This window comes from Panthera uncia, chromosome F2 (genome assembly GCF_023721935.1).
Source record: "Panthera uncia isolate 11264 chromosome F2, Puncia_PCG_1.0, whole genome shotgun sequence".
Classification (NCBI taxonomy): domain Eukaryota; kingdom Metazoa; phylum Chordata; class Mammalia; order Carnivora; family Felidae; genus Panthera; species Panthera uncia.
Window position 1 is genome coordinate 14965417 of NC_064812.1, and position 20289 is coordinate 14985705.

Sequence of the window (20289 nt, forward strand, 5' to 3'; positions counted from 1 at the left end):
AAATCACACCTGAGGAACATTCTACAAAATACCCACCCAGTACGCCTCAAGACTGTCAAGGTCATCCAAAATGAAGTCCTAGAAACTATCACAGCCAAGAGGAACCTAAGGAATTATGATGCAAAATGTAATGTACTATTCTAGACGGAATCCTGGAATAAGAAAAGGACATTAGACAAAAACTAAGGAAATCTAAATAAACTGTGAATTTTAGCTATTAATAATATATCAATATTGGCCCATTAATTGCAAAAAAAGAAAAAGAAAAAAATACCATTCTAATATAAGACAATACTAGACAAAACGGGGTACACAGTATATGGGAAGTCTCTGTACTATCTTTGCAATTTTTCTGCAACTCTAAAACTATTCTAAAATATAGAGTTTATTATTTTTTTTTACAAAAATCACTGCAGAGCGTTTTCTAAAATATCAACCGCCTTGTCCCACTCACTACCCCCTCCAAAATGTAGCTGGTCACCAAGATTTTAACACATCAAAGATTTCATCTGCCTTGTGTCTCTTCCTCCCAAAGTGTCAGACCACCATTTAAGGTTGAAGACAGTTGGGGTGGGTTGGGGAAATGATCCATTTCTGGGCCGTCCCCCATTTCATTATTTCAAAAATTAAAATGACTCTATATTTTTAGCTACAAACTAACAATTTGCCTATCCAAACTTGACCGTTTATGTAGGCATGTAAAAAAAACTATTGCGATTTTATTGCAGGCCAAGCTTCCAGAACTTTCCACGAGAAAGGCAAACATCGCCCCTTCCCTCCTGGGGCTTATAGTTACATCCCAGGATGCATGGTAAACAAGTGAGCCAATAAAGGGATGAGGGTGTGACAGACCAAGAGAACTTCTGCTCAGGGTCTGCTCCAAGTGCAGTGGTGGGTGGTCAGGAGCCATCCACACCCTTTGGCCCCACCTCTCTTTGGGCCAGAAAGATGGCTAACTGAGGTTTGATATAGCATGTGGCATTCAGGTTAGAGCTGTTTCTAGCCCAAGTGATTTGGGGTCTGAATTTTATCCTGACGGCAAGAGAAGATCTCTTATGTGGCCCCATTACTTTGAAAAATCATTAATAACCCTTCACCAGAAAATTGCACTCCTTGGGGTGCCTGGGTGGCTCAGTTGGTTAAGCATCTGACTCTTGGATTCGGCTCAGGTCATGATCTCGTGGCTTCATAGGTTTGAGCCCCAAGTCGGGCTCTGTGCTGACAGTGTAGAGCCTGCTTGGGTCTCTCTCTCTCTCTCTCTCTCTCTCTCTCTCTCTCTCTCTCTCCCCTCCCCACCCCACTCACGCTGTCTCTGTCTCTCTCAACTAAATAAAATAATTTTTTAAACTTAAAAAAAAAAAAGAATTAAAAAAAAAAAAGAAAAATACACTTCTTGAGTGTCCAGGGAGTATCAGCTGCTGTGCAAGGAGACAGTGATATTGTGACAAAAGGCTCAAGTAGCTCAAAGTCTAGCGTCAGATGCAAACAAGAAAACAAACCATGAAAATACAGTGTGAGGGGTGCTGTGGTATAGAGCTGAGACCCACCAGGCATCCCAGAGCCAAATGTCCTGAGTGGAGGCTTCTTTAAAAATCAACTTTAGGGGCACCTGGATGGCTCAATCAGTCGAGCATCCAATTCTTGGTTTCGGCTCAGGTCATGATCTCACAGTTCACAAGATCAAGCCCCATGTCAGGCTCCACACTGTCATCTTGGAGCCTGCTTGGGATTCTCTCTCTGTCCCTCTCCCACTCATGGTGCGCTCTCTCGTGCTCTCTCTCGCTCTCTCTCTCTCTCTCTCTCTGTCTCAAAAAATAAACTTTAAAAAAATAAAGCATTTTTTAAATAAATAAATAAAAATCAACTTTATTAAGGAATAATTTTCATAAACAAAACACATCTGTTTTAAGTATACATTTCTATGAGTTTGACAAATGTATGTACCTGTGTAACCACCACCACAATCATGATGTAGAATATTTCTATCACCTTAAAAATTTCCTTTCTACATTGTTATACTCAATCCCTGCCCTCTGCACTCCCAAACCCTGGAAACCACTGATTGGTTTTCTGTTATTATAGTTTTGCCTTTCCTAGAACTTTCTGGAATCATACAGTGTGTAGTCTTTTGTTTCCAGCTTCTTTCATTTAGCCTAATGCTTTTGAGATTCATCCATGTTGTTGTGTGTATCAGTGCACTCCTTTTTTGCGGCCGAGCGGTAGTCTCTCGTGTGAATGTACCACAGTCGGCTTATCTATTCACCAGTTGATGGGCACTTGGATAGATTCCAATTTGGGGCTATCGTGAATAAAGCTGCTATTCACCTCAGTCTTAAAGGACAATGGAAGTTAGTCAGTTAGAGAAGAATGTTCCAGAAAGTGACATCAGCAAAGGGAGGAAGAGGAGGATGAGGCTGGAGAAAGAGACAGAAGGAACAGCAAGGGTACCAGTGCTAAGGGAAGGCAATGGTAAGACATGGAAAGACTTTCAGCAGGCGGCTCACTTGGTACAGCATGCAAATCGGAGTCTAACGATGACCTCCAGAGGGTCGGAAGTAGGTGTTCGTGATGCCTGCCAGACATCCAGGTAAGGAGATTTAATGAGAAGTGGGAAAAGATCTGTGCTAAATAAACAGTTGGTATATAATGGTTAAAGCCATGGGTGTTGCTGAGATCAACCAGGCAGAGCACATGGAGGGAGGAGTTACTGGGTGCTCGTGTGTCTCTCCATAAGCATGGAAGAGCCAGACTGAGCATCGTGCAGTGGTTAAGAACATGAACTCTGGATCTAGACTTCTGGGCTTCAAATGCCAGCTGTGTGACAGGGGGCAAGTCACTTGGTTCATTTCCTTATCCATAAAATGGATTATACTACACCTATCTCTTTGGGCTGATATACAGGTTAACTGAGTTCTTCATGCCTAGATCTTAGAACATCATCAGATACCTGCACATAAAAAGTGCTCCATAAGTTGCAGCTATTATTAATATTAAAAATCTATAATGTAGGTACCAGAGAGACCTCAAGTTGAATGTCATCTCCATTCATGACAAGCTGAAAGACACTAAGAAATGTAACATCTCTGAGCTGAAAGTCCCTTACGTGAAAAATGAGGATAATAATTGTTACCTCAGAAGTTATTGGAAAGAGTAAATGAGTACAAGATTAAAAGTAGAAACCATCAGAAACCTTTCCCTACAGGGTTAATTTTTGTTCCCTCCTCCCTTCCTCTATGTTCCCATGGAACACTATCCATTTCCTTTCCCGCACTTTCCTCACCACTAGGATGACCTGTTGGCTGATGTATTAGTCAGGATGAGCTAGGTTATGCTGCAGTAACAAATAGCCCCAATTCTCAGTGGCCCACAACAGCACAGGTTTACTTTTCATTCACCCTATGTGTCCAGCACAGATTGGTTGCCCCTCTGCTCAGCTTCACTCTGGAACCCAACTGGACAGCCCGTTTGGGGGATATTGCTGGTTGTCATGAGAAAGAGAAAAGAAAAATAGTTTAAAAAGGTGTTGACTTTTAAGGCTTCCACCCAGAAGTAATACACATTCATTCTTTTCCCATTTCATTGTTCAAAGCACATTAAATGACCATATGGGTGCTGAACAGGACAAAGATGGGCAAGCCTCCTAAAGGAGGGACAATAATACTCTATCACAAACAGTCTGTATCGGCCACTAAACTGAGAGCTTCTGGAAAGAAGCACTGGGCACTAGTCACAGCCATGCTCCCTTGCTTGGCATCATGCCCTTGAGGTTTGGTGAATGAAACAAGACCGAGAGTTCTTTAATTGGGCCTGGAGACGTAAGTTTACTCTGCCCCAAGGTGGAAAGCCCTCCTGTAGTCGCTGCTTCTGTAGAAAAGGGAAAGAGCCTGCTGTCATCAGAAGACAAGTCCCTTTTCCAAGTCACCAGAAGGCGCTGTGTGTCTGATGACAGGTAAGGAAACTCCCACGGGTGCTGGTGGCTCCCCAGGGAATCAAGCACCTTTTTTATGTAGGCACAAGAACAAGAATTCAGCAAGTGCCTTACAAGCATTGTTTCATTTGATTTTCGAAACATGCCTGTGAAACCTATGACGCAGTCAGGCAGCAGCAACCCCAATGGGCAGATGAGGCCATCAAGACAGCGGAAAGCCCCACGCATTGCCTATAAAAGTATAAAATGGCGTACGGGCACCCGGGTGGCTCAGTCTGTTAAGTGTCCGACTTCGGCTCAGGTCATGATCTCACAGTTCATGGGTTCGAGCCCCACATCAGGCTCTCCGCTATCAGCGTGGAGCCCGCTTCGGGCTCTCTGTCTCCCCCTGTCTCTGCCCCTCCCTTGCTTGTGCTCTCTCTCTCTCAGAAATAAACAAACATTAAAAAATTTTTTTAAAAGCATGAAACAGTGTAACCACTGTGGAAACAGTACGGCAGTTCCTCCAAAAATAAACACAGAATTACCACACAGTCCAGCAATTCCACCTCTGGGTATATACCCAAAAGAGGTGAAAGCAGGGACCCAAACTGATATCGGCCCACCCAGGTTCATAGCTGCATTATTCACAACAGTCAAAAGGTAGAAGCAACCAAGAGTTCACGGACAGATGAACGGAGAAACAAACTGTGGTTTACGCATACAATGGAATATTTATTCGGTCTTAAGATGCAAGGAAATCCTGTCATACACTACAACGTGGATGAACTCTGAAGACATTATGCTGAGTGAAATACTGTCACAGACGGACAAATACTGCGCGATCCCACTTATATGAAGTACCCAGAAGAGTCCAGTTCCCACAGACAGGAAGTAGAATGGTGGCTCCCAGAGGCAGGGGGCGGGGGGGAGAATGGGAAGTGAGTGTTGGCACAGGAACAGAGTTTCAGTTTGGGAAGATGTAAAATATTCCGGAGATGGATGGTGGCTGTGGTTGCACAACAGTGTGAATACAGTTAATGCCACCGAAATGTACGCTTAAACATGGTTAAGATCGTAAATTTTATGTTATGTGTGTTTCACCACAGTGATAGTAATAATACAAGGACGGAGTAAAGTAACTCGCCCAAGGGCACCTGGACAGGAAGAGTAAGACTTGGGCTTAGAAAGCGGAGGCCAGGGTTTATCTTCCAATACCACGTGGCTTCTCACTGTCACTGGCTCCTTCTCTGTGCCAACCTGCATATCCTGCCTCCCTCACCCACAGTTCCCTCAGCACCTGACTGTGGGATATCTCCTTTACCCAGACCTAATCCTGGCAGCTAGAACATAGTGTCCTATGTCATTGATTCACTCATTCATTCATTCATTCATTCATTCAACAAAGAGTATCAGAACATCCGCTATGCATCAGGCTTTCCTTATGCTCTAGGTGTTAACCATGAATAGAGCCCAGTCCTAGCTCTCTAGGCTAGACTCTTTCAGTGCACAAAGTACTGGAAAATAGTGATGAACAGGAAGACACAGGAATGCAAAGGAGAAGGCTCTCGACTCTGCCTGGAGACATCAGGGATGGCTTTTAAGTGGAGAAGACATTTAATCTGAGCCTTGGAACATAAGCAGGAGTTTTCCAGGAGGAGAAGGAGGAATATATTCCATATGGAAGGAGCATTGGGTACAAAGTCACAGAACAAGACCGAAGTCACTGAGGCCAGGCCAGCTACTCGGGAAGTTGAGAAGTTTTCAGGACCATATCACATCATGGGGGACCTGCTATGTCAGGGTAAAGAGTCTCACTTTCTTCTTATGGGCAATGGGGAGTCATCGCAGGATTAAGCAGGGGAATGGCATGATTAGAGTTGCATTTTAGAAGCACTATATAGGATAGCTTATAGAAAGTCAAGGCCAGGGGCGCCTGGGTGGCTCAGTTGGTTAAGCATCCGACTTTGGCTCAGGTCATGATCTCACAGTTTGTGAGTTCAAGCCCCGCGTCGGGCTCTGTGCTGACAGCTCAGAGCCTGGAGCCTGTTTCAGATTCTGTGTTTCCCTCTCTCTCTGCCCCTCCCCTAATCATGCTCTGTCTCTCTCTCTAAAAAATAAATAAACATTAAAAAAATTTAAAACCAAAAAAAAATGAAAGTCAAGGCCAGAGAAAGGAGGTTCAACCACACAAATGTTGTCAAAGCTCAGGCAAGACATAAGAAAGGCCTCAACCAGGAGATGACAATGGCTATGAAAAGATGGAGCCCACCGTCTGCATAGGATGGAGATTTTTCTGTGGTTCATTGCTCTGTGCTCACTAGCTGGCATACAGCGGACTCTCATATATACTTATTAAATGACCAATAATCGTTAACACCAGGGACAACTAGGAAGCAGAGGGATAGGACTTTGAATGAGCAGGTGGACGTTGAAAGAATGTGGGATTGTGGAAAAGCAGAATCTAAAATGACTCCCAGGGTTTCGTGTTGAGCAACCAACCAGGCTGACTGATGTCTGCGTCTCATCAAGACAGGGAACTTGAAAGTGAGAGAAATGTTAGGTTGGACAATGATGCACACAGCTTTGGGCTCTCCAAGTCCGGAGATGGTTGGTCATCTGGGTGGAGATGGCAGACACCCAGGTGGAGGTGAACGGACAGATCCGGACTTAGGCAATGAGATCTGGGCTGGAGAGAGGCATTTCCTCTGGGAACAGTAGGCTTTACCATTTGGGGCCAAATTTCCTTTTCAAGCCAGGGAAGCAGTAGGGCCTCTGCTATCCTCCTCCCCTGAGGAAATCCCAGAGAAGGTGGTACACACCAGCCCTGGCGGATTTGGCCTCTCGGCCTCTGGCCACGCTCTTCCCTCCTCAAAGCAAGCCGCCATGCTTCACTTCCTCTTTCCATCTGCTCGGCCTCCAGGAGGATCCTACCTCCCTCCTCTGCCCTGGAGCTGCCTCCCAGCCAACCCAGCAACGGGCATCTCACTTCTTCCACATCCCAGATTCTGGCGACATCTGCGTGGACACCAACACTGTGCCCTTTAATGCTATAGTGGTGTTCCTTTGGGTCTGGGCACACGTCACAGCTCATCCAACTCCCACTGAGTGCCCAAGCCTATGGCACGGCTGTCTACTTGCCCACTGACTGGACTGGTGCAGGCTTCCACCTCCAGTACCCTCCGGAGTAAGGACAGCAGCCTCCTCACCCATGACCCACCTACAATCTTGCCTCCTCTCCGGATCAATGGTCCATCTACTGAATCTCCAGCCCTTCTGCTAAAGCCATCTGCCTACACACAAGTCTGCCAACATCCCTCCCCTACCCCAAAGCTTCCTAGAGTTCAGCAAGGCCACAGGACCAAAGCCAGACTCCTCAGCCTCGCTATGAACTTTCTTTGAGCTAGCCCCAACCTACCCTTTCAGTCTGAGCCTCTGCTCTGCTGCCCCTGCCAACATGACACTCTGGCTGATTTCACTTCCCCTCCAGAGCCTGGCTCTGTCATCTGTCAGCCACGTCACCATGGGCAAGTTCTGGAAGCTCTCTGGGCCTTGGTGGAATAAGGATAGTAACAGTATAGTACCCTTATAGGAATAAGGATGGTAACAGTCCTCTAGGACTGTTGCAAGGATTCAACGAGTTAATATTTGCAAAGTGTAACAGGGCCGGGCACATAATAATGCTGGGTCTGTGGTTATTATCGACACCACAGCTCCCTCCCTCCAGCACCTCCTTCCCCAGCACCTACATTCACAGAGTACAGCCCTCTGTTCTTGAAGACCCCTCTGACATGAGCTTCCTCCACGACTGCTACCCAGACCTGTCTGCATCATCTCAGGACCACAGGGATTTCCGCTCACCCATCACCAGACAGTAAGGGCCTGTGGTTAGACACTGCAGCTCGTTCCCTTCTGGAACCCCCACAGCCCTCAGCTGAGCTCCGGCCTGGTACCTATACGGCAGCACGATTCGCAAAACCGGAGTCTGACAGTCTCAAGTTCACGCTCTGGCTCGTATGCTTACTAGCTGTGCACACGTGGGTACGTTACTTAACCTTTCTGAGCCCCGATTTCTACATTAGGAATGAGGACGCCCATCTCACTCTCACCAAGTTGCTGTGGGGACAAATCCGATAACGTCTGGAGACGCTGACGTGGTTTCTGGCACAGAGGAGGCCCTCGGCCAAGGGCAGTTTCCCTTCCACTTGTAATACGTGTCGAATTCACGTCTTCCAAAGTTTGAACGTAAGCACCCAGAGCGCAGGGATCATCCCTCAGTCCTATAAATGAGAAGACATGTGCGCCCATGGTAGGTGCTCAATAAATACGGGAGCCACAACAGTACTAAGCTCGAAAGAAACAGCTTCCTGTGAAGTCCCTCCTCGGTCCCTAGGTCAAAGTGGCAAGGGTGGACATCTAAGTGGCTCTGGAGGAGGGCAGGCAATGTCGATGTCGGGGCTGGAAGGCGATGAGTTTTATTTGTTGCTAACCTGCCTCTGGGCAAAACCCCTGCAACTCGCCTCCTTCTGAAAGTGGAATAAACAAGGCTGCTTCTGGGGCTCCCAGCGTCCTGTCCCTTTGCCACCGCGGAGGCTCCAGACACAGCCAGACCCAGCAGTATCTCCCTTCTGGCTACAGGAGGGAGAGGAGACGCCATCCGTGTCCTGGCTCCAGCTCTGTTTGATTGGCGAGGCAAGGCCGTCCCCGCAGGTCTGCACTCCGCGGCCCACGCCGGGCTGCTGTGTGGCATGCCCCGGCCGCCCTCTCGCCGCCCTCTCGTTCCCTAACGCTTTCCTCATCTGACGTTTACGCAAGACGAGCACAGATCTCTGAGAACACCAAAAGAAACACCCCACCGGGCACCTCCCTGGCCAGCCGGCACCCCCCTTTTGGGCGGGTGGTTTCCTCATGGAGGTCCTCGATGTCATTGTCATTGCCTCGATGTCATTGTAGGCCACTTGGTGGGTCGCTCAGAGCTCCGCTCCTCAAACGAGGCTTCCTCCAATCTATGCCTTCACCCCTTCTCTGCCCTCTCTCACAACGGATTGGAAGTTCTATTCTGTATAAAATTACATCGCTCTGTCTTGCTGTGTGTATAGTAGATCTTTCGGGAAATGTTCCTGTAACAATTGGACAATCGATCGAGTGATAGATGGATACAGATAAAACTTAGTTTCTATCACATATAAAAGTTAACTTCAGGTCTCGAAATGGATCATCGACCTGAATATGAAACTTAAAATTCTAAAGCTTTTAGGAAAAAAAGTAAATGCAAGATAGATAACAATCTTTGTATCACTGGGTCAGGCAAAACTTTTCTTATAACAGAAAATATGTAAACCACAAAGGAAAAAAGTGGCAAATTGGCCTTAATAAAAATGTAAAACCCTTTTCGTTTGTTTTGTTTCTTAACTTCCGCATCTGAGCGAAATCATATGGCATTTGTCTTTCTCTGACTGACTTATTGCATTTAGCTTAATCCTCTCTAGATCCATCCATGTTGTCACATATGGTAAGATTTCATTCTTTTTCACAGTGGAGTAATGTTCTATTATATATGTATACCACATCGTCTTTATACAGACAAACAAACAAACAAACAAACAAAAACAGACTCTTAACTGTAGAGAACAAACTGACAGTTACCAGAGGGGCGGTGGGGGGAATGGGTGAAATAGGTGAAGGGGATGAAAAGCACACTTGTCATGATGAGCACTGAGAAATACAGAGAATTGTTGAATCACGATATTCTCCACCTGAAACTAATATAACACGGTATATTAATTACGTTGGAATTTTAAAAAATAATTTTTTTTAAAGCTAAAACTTCACTTCCTCAAAAGGTACTCTTCAAGAATGTGAAAAGACAAGTTAAAATTTTTTAAGTTTATTTATTTATTTTGAGAAAGACAGAGACACTGTGAGTGGAGGAGGGGCAGAGAGAGGGAAAGAGAGAATCTCAACGGGGCCCTGTGCTGTCAGCGTAGAGCCCAATGTGGGGCTCGAACTCACAAAACCGTGAGACCATAACCCGAGCTGAAACAAGAGTCAGACACTTAACTGACTGAGCCACCCATGCGCCCCAAAAAGACAAGTTATAGACAAGGAAGACCTATCTGCAAAACACACATGTACTGGATGAAGAGCTTGTCTCTGGAATATAAAAAAATTTCCCACAACTCAAAAAGAAAACAAACATCCTAACTGAAAAGTAGGCAAAATACTTAAGCAGAGATTTCACCAAAGAAGAGACGGAGTTGGCAGACAAGCCCGGGAAAAGACGCTGGACCTCACTAGTCATTGCGGAAATGGAATCTAGAACCACGACGAGATACGTGACACATGTACCGAATGGCTACAATATTAAATAAGTGATTTCTTAGCAAGGTAAACATACAATCCAGGAATCCCACTTCTAGGTATTTATCTGGAGAAATGAAAACATATACGCACACAAAATACGTCCATTAATGCTTATGGCAGCTTTACTCGTAACCCCAAATTGGAAACAACCCAGATGTCCTTCAACTGATGAATGGGTAAACAATATGTGGTATATCCACACAATGGAATATTACTCAGCAATTAAAAAGAAAAAAAGAACACGGCGCTCACGGGTGGTTCAGTCACTCAGTTAAGCATCAGCTCAGGTCATGATCTCACAGATCATGAGTTTGAGCCCCAAGTCGGGCTCTGTGCTGACAGCTAAAAGTCTGGAACCTGCTTCAAGTTCTGTGTCTCCCTCTCTCTGCCCCTCCCCCACTGACACATTCTCTCTCTCTCTCTCTCTAAAATAAATCAACATTAAAAAAATTTTTTTAAACAAATTGGTATACATACAATAAACAGCATAGAGGAATCTCAAAAGCATTCCGTGAAGTGGAAGAACACAGACATGAAAGATTATATCCATATGGCTCCCAGATTTGCTTGACGATGGAAGCATTTGTCAAATCTCATCCTCCTATTCATTAGACAAGGGTGAATTTTACTGTAGGGAAATTATATCTTGATGAATTTGACTTTTAAATAAACAATAGACTAAAATAAATAAATACAGTAAAAGGTAAATCTGATGGTACTTTTCCTTCACATCATGAGGACAAAAATGACAATAATAACAGCCAACATGCAGCAGGCACTGTCCCAATTTTGCCACATTGCCTCATGTAAGCCCCAAACAATCCTTGCAGGTCCTTAAGCACACCAAGCACTTTCCTGTCTCAGGGCCTTTGCACTTGCTATCCCCTTTATGTTCCATTAGACAACTCATCTCCCGCATATCTCTAGTCTCTATTCAAGTGTGACCTCCTCAGAAGAAGCTTTTTTTCCAAAAAAGTATCTAAATGTTCTATCTAAAATAGCTCCCCAGCATATCACTCTCTGTCCCCTACCTACTTTTCTTTTTTTTCACAGAGCTTAGTACTATCTGTCATGATATGGTACACTGTTTGTTTATATCTCTCCATAAGAATGTCATTCTTTCACTCACTCCTTCTTCAATTGGACCAACACCCACTGAGTGCCTACCCTGGGGCATATGTGGGCAAAGTCAAAGCTCCATGAGGCAAACAGTTGCCCCAAGGCTGAGATAGTGTTGACCAGGTTCCTGTCTCTTCCCACAACCCCTCTCATCCCGACAGAGGTCTCCACAAGAGGCTTTTCTGTTTTAGGGTCACAGAAGCCTCATCCTGGAAAGAGCACCCGTCTAGGAGTTAAGATACCTTTACATCAGCCTTTCCAACATCCCCCTGGAGACCCTGAGCCAGGTGCCCCCCTAACAGGGCCTCAGTATCCCCACTAATAAAATGATTTAGACATGTGGTTTTCAAATGTTAACATGAGTAGGAATGCCCTAAGAAATTGATTAAAAATGCATGTTCCTTCCCCAGAAAATATGATTCAGTAGATCATGGGTGGATCATGGGTGGGGTCAGAGAGTCAGCATTCTTAACCCTCACCCCGCACAATCTAAGGCAGGTGGTCTAGGAAATAAATTTGGGATATGAGTAATGTTCCAACTGTTTTTCAGCTGCAAAAATCTTCCTCCAGATAAAATTTTACCCAGAAAACCACATATATCTGAGAGGATCTGAGCAGGGGAAGGGAGCAGAACGATGCTGGTTCCTCTTCAAGTGTTTCCTCTCATACTCTCCATCCCACCATTCTGTGGCCCCAGACACCCTAGGGTTCCTTGGAACACAGTTTGAAAACCACCACTCTAGAGGTCCCGATTCAATCACTGAATAAATATTTGTGCACATTTGTCATGTGCTAGGCACCATTCCAGATACTAGGTATCCAACAGTAAACACAACAGAGAAATCCCTGCTCTAACAGATTTCACATTTATGGGGACAACTTCCATGGGATGGTATGCATGTATTAGCTCATTTCTTTCTCACCAGAACCACACCAGACAACTACCAATATCTGCCTTATTTTACAGAAGAGGAAACTGAGGCCCAGGGAGATTAAATAACTTGCCCAATGTCATAGTCCAAGACTTGAACCCAGAGATTCTAACTCTGGCCGACACGCTCTTCTGAAACCCTGCCCAGGTCTCTACGAGCCCAGGAGGTATGTGGGAGCCCACGCAGGGAACAGGGGCCTGTCTGCCTGCCTCTCCACACGTAGGTTCAAACCAATCTCTTTAGCACTCAGGCCCTAGGGGGTTAAGACTCCAAGCCTGGGCTCCAGGTGAAACTAGATCCCACATGACTTCAAGTTGACGCAAGTGGCCTTCTCTACCTGCAGGGACGCTGAGAAGCTCATCCCTGGGGTATGGAAGAATGTTCTCTCTGGACCAGGTGCTGAGTTTATTCTGGTTGCCTCTATATCGCTTGGCCAGCTGGCAGCAAAGATATCTGTGTCCAGCAGCTCTGCTGGTATTCCTAAGTAGACGGGTGACATCGATATGTCTGAAATTAGAACATCAGCACCGAGTTAGGAAGCAGAGTGGGGACGCAGCCAAGGGAATGCTGAGTTAGAGTGGAACACACGTGGACACATGAACTCTTCCAACAGGAGCTGGGGCGACGGGGCGGCGGGGGGGGCTCAGAGGTCACTTACACCCGAGTTGCTCACTGCCAACAGGGAAACTGAGGTGCAAAGGGAGGAGGTGGCTGGTGTAGGATCGTCCCAACTGGGTTCTCAGGCTCCTGTCATTGCATCCAAGGTACAGAGGGACAGGATCGGGGACGGGTTGGAGGCAAGGAGACCCGAGGCCATATCTCGGGCCCACATTTTGCTAAGCTTTGGGACCTTGAGCGCTGAACATCGGAGTCCCATCTGTACAGTGGACATGAGAACATCCCTCAACGATGCCATGAGGATCCGAAGAGATCATTCATTCAACACACCCAATGCCAAGCAGCTACTCAAAACAGTACTTTCTCTGCACTCCCCTCTTCCGGATTTACCCAAAGGAGACCCGTTTTCAGGAATTAGCTCATCTCAACTGAGACCTAACAGGTCTGTATTTGGAAATGGGTTTCAACCCCATGCTGCTCTGATTGTGGTTGGTAGGCTAGCGGCATTGACTTCACCTGGGAACGGGTTGGAAATGCAGATTCTCAGGCCCCTCTCCAGCCTCAGTGAATAGAATCTGCATCTTTTTTTTTAAATGTTTATTTATTTATTTTTCAGAGAGAGAGAAAGAGAACAGGGGATGGGCAGAGAGAGAGAGGGAGACAGAGAACCCCGAGCAGGATCCACGGAGCCCGGCACCGGTCTTGAACTCACAAACCATGAGATCGTGACCTGAGCCGAAATCCAGAGTCAAAGGCTTAACCAACTGAGCCACCCAGGTGCCCCAGAATCTGCATCTTAACAAGGTCCCCCGCGCCCACTCACGAGAAGCATTGTTTAGTATATTTTTCTGATGGGTTGACTTACTGCCTCTGACCATCTTTGACCCTGGTTATTGGTAACCAACATTTATTGTGCATTTTGTGTATGTCAGGGAAACACTCTCCAGGCAGGATCTTATTTCAACGGCACAGTCTCAGGAGGTGAGAATTCTCACTAACCCCATTTCACAAATAAGGCAACTGAAGCTGAGATGGCTAAGTACTTGGGCCACACCGCGGGCCTCTGTGACTCCAGGCTCCTCTCTTGGCCACCCTACTGGGTAGAACTGAACTACCCCTGCCTCAGCAGACGCTGGCCATATGCCAATTGTTTTGATCCCTTCTCTCCTTGTGGGATCCCAGTGAGATCTCCGTTTTGGGAATCAACGTAGTATCCACAAAATGGCAGTTTCAAGTCACCCCCCCCCACCCGTCCCCCCACCAGGGTGAGTTTTCTGACACCCCGGAGGAGCTGGACAGCTGGACGAGGTCAGAGAGGCCAGACTGCTTGCTCCTGAACGACTAAGATCAAGGTCAGCAGGCCCCCAGGTGGTAGGAAGGCTGACCCCCCAGGCACTGCCCTGTTCCCTGCCATTTTACCCTCCCCTCCAAGCCGTACCCCCAAACAGCCAAAACTCTGACTTTGGCGAGTGCGCGAACCGGAAGAGAAAGAGCAGGGAAGACAAAGGAGGGAAGGGAAAATGCTTAAGAATGACAAGAGGAACACTAGTCTTGCCTACCGTCCAGACCGGGCCCTTGATGTGATTTATCACCTGGAGGTTTAAATCCTCCTGCTGGAGGCCTGCAGCTCTTACGGTTATGTATCATTTTATGGATGAGGAAATTCTGGGTCAGAGAGGTTTTGCAATTTGCCGAAGGTCACAGAGCAAATAAGTAGCTAGGCTGGGATCCAAATCCGGGTTTGTCTGCCCTCCCAGCCTGGGTTCTTTCTACCGCGAAGCGATCTGCCTGACTTTCAAGCCAGCTGTGTGGCACCTTGGGGCTGGGGCTGGATACACAGCATTTTTTCACGTATTTTTCACGGCCACAGCCTCTGTTGTAGACGTTCTCGCTGCCGTTTCGGTTACGACTGCGGCCGAGGCAGGGAGCGGTCGGGCGGCTTGTCCGGGCCCTCCAGCCGATCAGCGACAGAGCCAGGGTCTGCTGCTCGGTCTTTCTAATCCCGAAGTTCAAACCTCTGCCTCTTTACCGCTAACTTCGCAAAGTGTCAAATGCCCAGCATCCTCTCTCAGGAGAGGTCGGGGCACACAGACATGGTAGGACTTGAACTGTGCGGATAAAATATAAAAAGTGACGCCCGCCAAAATGGGGCAGCAGGCCACCCGCCTGTTAAAGGCATACTCTTTAGAGTAAGCCGCTCCACGCTCGGATCCCATTCACTACCTGTGTGACCTTGAGCAAGTTACTTAACCTCTCTGGGCTTTCCCGTACTCACCTGGAAGATGGGACGAATAAGAATTCCCGCCTCCGGGACACCTGGGTGGCGCAGTCCGTTAAGCATCTGACTGTGGCTCACCTCGTGATCTCGCAGGTCGTGAGTTTGAGCCCCCGCGTCGGGCTCTGTGCTGACAGCTCGGAGCCTGGAGCCCGCTTCGGATTCTGTGTCTCCTTCTCTCTCGGCCCCGCTCACGCTCTGTTTTTCCCTCTCTCTCAAAAATCAATAAACACTGAAGAAAACTTTTAAAAAAAAGGACAGCTGCCTCCCAGAGGGGTCTTGGGAATGAAACGAGTCTGTGCTCATCAAGTGCTGAAGCAGGGCTGGGCGAGCACCAAGCTCCGGACGTGTGGGCTCCTCTCGTGCCTCTAATGACCCCTTCTCTCTGCTCCCGGCAGGCACCGGCTGTTGAGCTGCGCGTCCGAGAAATACGGAGCGTTCGGGGGGCTGCCAGGGAAATGTCATGCGCAGGTTCGTTTCCCCAGCGAAGAAGGAAGAAGAACGCTCATCAGCAGGAGCTCAGACACCCAGCTGGAACTCCAGCGACGGAGAAAGAAAGTTCCAGATACAAAACGAGCCTCGACGGCCGACTGGCCGCTCTTTCCCGTGTCAGGCGCGGCTTCCCCGTCTCTAACACGAGGGTGAACCTGAACGAACTGCTTCCGGGCCACTGAGGGCTGCAGCAGCCCCGCCCCACCCCCTCCCCACCCCCTTCCCCGGGCGCAGGGCACAGAGTGAGGAACCGTCCCCCCCTGGGGGAGGCAGGGAGCGGGTCTGCTGGCTCTCCGCGTCCCAGAGACCAGACACCCTCGGGCCTTGGAGCCCGGATGAGAATCGTGTCTGGAGTGTTCCGGGAGCCCCGACTCCCACGGGCCTTCCTCTTCAGACGGGGCGGGTTCATCCTTCCTTGTGCAGCAATTTCCCCTCTCACTCCCGCTGCCTTGGCGCTGGTGAGGCGGGGAACAGCCCCCAGACTGGCTCACCGGCGGTGGGTGACCAAGAGCCATGAGCAGACGAGGAAACTGCCGGAGACACTCAGTAGTCACCCATCTAAAGGCCAGACCTCGAAACTGATTTTTCAAAATGTCATGTCCTGTGTCAAGAAGAGCCTCTGACACGTTCCGTGGACACGCCTCACATTCAGCCCTTTCTGCTCTAGACACTTTCTGGAAGGTCACGCACAGCACACCAGCCAGCTCCCAGCAGGGCAGGGCCTGGGGAGGCTGGGGCCACCGTGTCCTTGCTGCTAGCTGGCTGTGGCTCCTGGGTCTCTGCCTTGATTTCCCCTCGCTGAAAGTGGGGGCAGTGTGGACTCAGTGTTTCTTATTCATGAACTCGTCATTTTGGAATAATTTTAGATTTCCAGAAAAGTCGCAAAGATAGCGTAGAGATCTTCGTGGCGTCTGCTCCAGTGTTGCCATTTTAAGTTTCCATGGTACAGTTGTCACGACTAAGAAACCAACACTGACACCAAATTATCGATTAAGCTCCAGATTTTGTTTGGATTTCACTCATTTCCCCGCTAATATCCTTTTTCTGTTCCAGGATATCGCATTGCACTGAAGACTAAATAGTTTATAAAGTTTAGAAAGTCCCCTCCCAGTTCCAAAAGCAAAGGGACAATAGGCCTTCATGGTGAAGTAAGAGCTCTGGGTGTGTTCATTAGCAAACGAAGGCTGTGTGTGCTGTGCGACTTTGGGCAAATCCCTTACCTTCTCTGAACCTCAGGCTCTTCATCTGTAAAAAGGGGACAATAGCGGTACTGCTCGATAGGGCTGCTATGAGGTGATCACTTGTTAATTTACGTGAGGCACTTCTCAAGGCTCTCAGTATGCTCTGAGCAGTCTGTTGATAAATCTCAACTGGTAGAAATCACAGCCCAAAACCAGGACTGCTCCAGCATGCTTACGCTTCCTGGCAGAAAATGCCCCAGCAAAACGGCTGCTCCAAAAAGAAGACATGTCCCGGGCCTAACACGTCAGACTCGATTTGCAAAGCCCAGGACGGGAATGGACAAAGACCTACAGTTACCAGGCCTGGGTTGGAGTCTGACACACCGCTCCTGCCACAGGACCTCAGGCAGCCTGTTCAACCTCTGGAACTCAGCATCCCCATCTGTTAAATGGGAACAAATCGCCCACCTTACAGGGTTGCTGAGAGAGAGAATGAGGTGCGTGCCATAAAACATCCAGGAAGATCAAGGTGTGATGTTTGGCTACATCTTTCTCTTCTGCGCCTTCTAGGAACCACCAAGTCATTGACTGCACTGGGGATCATTAGAGAAATCCACCAAAATCTGATACGGGCAGTTGTGGGGCGTTGGTAAGGAGATCCCACTCCTCTATTTTTTGAGGAGAAGGAAGGGGGTGATTTACTAAGCACTCACTTTCCCTGTCCCAGCCAGAGCTCTGCTGACAAGCCAGTTCCATAATCCTCGTCCCTACAACACCTTTCCTTGTCCAGAGTAAAGTTAGACGGGGAACCCAATCACTCTGCTGGATTGTTTTAAAAGGAAGCACGAAACTATTCCCATGGTCAGTCTGACAAGGATCCTTATAGGACCTGTTTTCACAGAATCACAGAACCGTTCTGTTGTCACAAAACAGCAGCTGAAGGGACGGAAGAAGTCAAGGAGTATCACTCCCCTTTAAAGACAAGCAAATAAAGGGGCGCCCAGTGACTCAGTTGTTTGGGCTTCTGGCTCTGGATTTTGGCTCAGGTCATGATCCCAGGGTCGTGGGATCGACACTGAGCATGGAGCCTGCTTAAGATTCTCTCTCTCCCTCTGCCCCTCTCCCTCGCTCATGCTCTCTCTCTTTCTTTCAAATTAAAATATATATAAAGATGAGCAAATAAGAACCACAGTGGCAGATCTGCTTCTTCAAAGTCATACAGCAGAAGGGGTTCAGAGTTAGAACGATACCCCAGTCACAAGATTTCTGCTTCCCTGCTCATGGTTCCCTGAGCTGCCAGAAGACACCCATGCATCCAACATCCATTCATCCACCTGTCCGTCTATGTTGACATTGGACACCTTCCTTGTGGCAAGCACTGCTCTGGGTTCTGGAGAGCCAAGGCTGAACAAGACTGTCACAGTCCCTGACCCCAGGGCGCTTCCCATTCCATGAGCTAGGAGGACTGAGGTGGGTCATCTGTTTACCAAGGGTCTACAGTTCCTGGCACACGGTAGGTACACAGTTAAGTGTTTATTGATTTATGTATCTCCCACCTTTATGACTGATGTGCTGGGTTGTTGTGACGAGACTAGTGGGGTAAAGGCTCAGTATTTGTAACTATCTCAAACCACCTTCTCCACTCATCATTCTACCAGAAGATTTCATGGGACAGTGTGCAGACACAACAACAACGTTGAGCAAGGAGTCCAAAGACCCAAGTTCGAGTCCCAGTTCCGAGCTGCTTACTCCTGAGTAACTACTGAAAGGCACTCACGCCTCAGTGTTCTCGTCTACAAAATGGAGCAAATAATATTTGACTTGCCTATTTCACTCAGCTCCTGGGAATATAAAAGGGGGAAGGGAACTGGGTGGGGGAGGGAAAGAGTAACACTTCTAGAAAGTTCCACCATGAGTAAAATGTTATGGAGATGTTACTTGAATGATTTGCTCGTTCATTGAGAACACAAGGGGAATTACAAATGATCAGCTTCCCAGCCAGTGCTTGCACCAACTCCTGTTCCAAACTTCTATAATGGGACTGGTTGAAATCGCCCCTGATTTGTTCCTACCTTTGAAGAGATTACATTCATGTATCTGCGGCATCACATGTCACCCCAGCCAATCCTGACCCATGTTTCTCTCCATTCGATGCATGTAACAACAGTACTCAGAGGTGTTGTAACCTTAATTGCTTGCAAAGTGTTTTGAAATCCTTAGATTAAAAAGCTCAGGGAAGTCCAAAGTATTACCTCTCTCTCTGTATGCCCAGGGAGCTAGGCCGAGCTTCGTCTGGATTTGTGGGAGCAAGGAGACACGACAATGCAGATTCTGAGGCTCCAGGAACTTTGGGGTTTAAGGGTCCTCTTCCTGGGATGGCCCCAGACCAACCCCCAGCTTCCTAAGTTTCTAAGCTACTCAGGCATTTGGCCATTTCCCCCCACCCCGCACTGCCTCTGATGTGTTTTTTCCATTTCTTTTAAGTTCCTGGGTCACGAGGCCTGAGTTGCATTTACTTTGGTGTCATAGGTCTCCGTTCTTGGGTGATCTCAGCCTGAGTCCTAGAAAAAGGCAATTGTGTCATCTGTAACTTCTGTATGCCTTTCCATTTAAACCTAGAACTCATTTCTTCCATTCTAATTTTTCCTGTTAAAAGAGGAGTTACAATTCTGCCCCATGGGAGTGACCCTCGGGGAGTGTGGGGGTGGGGGTGGGGCAGGGGTATCCCTTAGGAACTGAAAGGGACGGGGAGACGTTCCTGGGATCCGGGCAGTCTTTTGTGATCTGGATCCGACCGCTGGTTCTGCCACTGTCTTCCTGTTGGGTTTGTGAAAATTCAGAGCTGAACACTTTCGTGTGCATTTTTCTGCAGATTTGTTACACTTTACAACCTAAAGTTTTTTTCTTTTTTAAATCACTCTCGATGCTAATTTATTTCATTTAAAATCGATTCTGATGGAACAGTGAAGGTATTAACCTAATAAAAATCCTTTCTCTCTTTGCCTTTGTTTCAAAATAATGCCTTTAGTTTTTCCATCCTTTATTTCCATTTTACACTTCCGGTGGGGGGAGGAAATGTCTCAATTAGCCATTTTAACTAAGCCGAATGCCCCAGTGGGGCGGGGAGGCTAGATCCCAGCAGGAAGCTTGGGATGCCCTCAGGGTCACGTGAAGACCTCAAAGTTCTGGTGGATTTGCATACACATCTATACTTTTCTTTTTTTTTTTTTTAATTGTTTTTTTCAACATTTTTTATTTATTTTTGGGACAGAGAGAGACAGAGCATGAACGGGGGAGGGGCAGAGAGAGAGGGAGACACAGAATCGGAAACAGGCTCCAGGCTCCGAGCCATCAGCCCAGAGCCTGACGCGGGGCTCGAACTCACGGACCGCGAGATCGTGA